Genomic DNA, 2739 nt, shown 5'->3' with positions numbered 1-2739 from the left:
ATGGTGCTGGTGGCATCGATGCATTTCATCTGCCAATAGCGGAAACTCGACGTGAAGTCGGTCGTGTAGAATCACACCATTATGTTCTGATGCTGTGCAATACAACGTAGATGCATGCCTTGCATTTCATCTGCCTCCCCTGCCACCCCGCCTGCCCCTCCCCCCAGCTCATTTCATTGGTTGAGAACGCCCAACCGTTGAGACCCACGTGTAGAACCCCCAAGTGCCAGGGCCCACACAAACACAAGGTCTGCTGGGATCTGCTGTGAGTGTATTAACTTATGCTGATAATGCATAATGCCGACTCATTTAGACCAAGCAGATGCACAAACACGTTTAAATACACAGAACAGATGTTGTAATTGGTTTGAATTTCAAATGAACCGTTTCTTGCGTCTCTCGGATATTTCGAAGACATATTTTGAGTGCCTGCTCTCTTGCTTATTGGAGTCCATTTTATTAACAACAGATAGATTGTAGATCGATAGATGGAGTAGACTAGACTATACTAGACTAGAGTAGAAATAGAGAGATACAGATCATAGATATATAGATATACAGATAGAGAGATAGAGATAGATAGAGCTTTTTTCTCACACTCAAAGTGCTTACAGTGATGAGGGGGAATTCGCCTGAACCTCCACCAACGAGCAGCACCCACCTGGGGGGTGCAATGGCAGCCATTTTGCACCAGAACGGTTGATCTCAAAATAAAAGCAAGTGTTAGTTTCTTACTTTAAAAGTGTCAATTTGTAAATGTTTCATATTAAAAAAATAACACATTTGATACCTTCTCACAATGGCATTTTGGTAGCAAATTTGATTCGATCTGCTTGTGTTCTTAAATTGCTCCTCCATGTGCTGTTTTCCACTGGTGGTGTCCAGTGGCACATTCATTCATTCATCCATTATCTTATCCTGAACAGGGTCGCAGGGGGGCTGGAGCATACATTGGGGGAAAGGCAGGAATACACCCTGGACAGGTTGCCAGTCCATCGCAGGGCACACACACCATTCACTCATACCTATGGGCAATTTAGACTCTCCATGTCTTTGGACTGTGGGAGGAAACCGGATTACCCGGAGGAAACCCACGCAGACACGGGGAGAACATGCAAACTCCGCACAGAGAGGCCCAGGCCAGGGTTTCGAACCCAGGACCTCCTTGCTGTGAGGCGGCAGTGCCCAGTGGCACATTCCCACCAAGTATTTAAATATTATGACAAACGCGAAAGAGCGTAATCCAGAGACAGTGTCTTTAAAATGAGGTTTCATATATTGTTCAATATTTCCCTGACAGATGCCATTATTGGGCGTCTCTTCTTTCTTAAAAAAATGCTCCAACTGAATTATCTTTTAAGACGAATAAGACGTGATGTCCTCCTAGAAATAGCGTCCGAAAGGGACTCTGGTATTTAGAGCGTGGAAACTATGTTTTGTAAGCCCCAGTCACCACAGATATCACCAAATCCAATTAAACCGGAAGATACTTGAAAAAAAACTTTATCTGCGTTCATGAAGATTAACGCGCGAGACAAAACTGAGAGAAAACATTGACTTACTGTAAGTGACACTTAAGTCTTTGTGAAGACGGATCAGTTTCGATTTTCCTCCTGCTTTAATTCCAGGCTCTTCTGAGCCTTCTGCACACTCCACTCCGTACTTTTGAAAACTAATTTACACGACCGCGTAAAAAAGCGAAGACTCAAATATATTTATATCGAAATGTAAAAGCAATTAAAGCGGATCCAGATGGCTGCATTGACTAAACATTAGCGACCGCGCGCTACGCTGAGTTACCCGCGGTCCCTCTCCTCCCTCTCCACGCTACCGCTCTCCCAGGGAATGACAGCGGCAGGATACGTTTTAATTCCCCGCAACTTCTCTTATCGTGTCACGATGGCTATTCATTAATTGCGGGCTTTAATTAGTCATTAGTTAACATGTTTCCCGTGTCAGAGATGGGGGGGGGGGGGGGGGGGGGGGTGCTTTTCCGAGGGGAGTGCCTATCGGGATTATGACATCACTCATTACCGCGGTTACCATCGGGAGCACGCGGATGTGGTTATTAACGAGGGCGGGCGTCGCCGTGCAGCCGGAAGGTGGGGGAGCGCGATGACGGTTTAGGATCCGCCAGGGGACTACATCACCCATAACCCCCCAGCACCTGTCCAATCGCCCGGGCTCCCTCATAACAAGCTGCCCTCTGATTGGCTGTGAAATCACAGCGTCATGCCGATCAGAAGGCACCGGGAGAGAAAGGAATGAAAGTTAATTTGCAAGAAGAACCACAAACGAAGCTGCCGCACATGCACGGGAGAAGGCTTGGGTCAGAACGTCTCAAACTGCCTGTCCAGCAAGGTTAACATTGTACACACACGCATGTACACACGCACGCACTCACACTCACACTCACACTCACACTCACACACACACACAGCAAGGCGCCCTGTAACGTGGAAAAAGCTACCATATTTACTGAAAAATAATGTGCTGCACAGATACTAATGACACAGGGTGTGGTTTTAAATCAAGCTGATTCTGTGCAACTGTTTTCCTTTTAATATGTACCCCCCCCCACCCCGCCCGCCCGCCCACGCATACTGATATGTAGGGGTCCTTAAAAATCGGGCGAAGGCAGAATTAGGAGCCCCCCAATCGATAAACGCTTTATATTAGATTTACTCACTCCAGCCGAACACTGCAGAGTCAGCAAAATGAATGAGCACTGAGGGCTTT

This window comes from Conger conger, chromosome 17 (assembly GCF_963514075.1).
Source record: "Conger conger chromosome 17, fConCon1.1, whole genome shotgun sequence".
Lineage (NCBI taxonomy): Eukaryota > Metazoa > Chordata > Actinopteri > Anguilliformes > Congridae > Conger > Conger conger.
The sequence above is the reverse complement of the archived record's forward strand: the minus strand, read 5'-3'. Positions refer to the sequence as shown.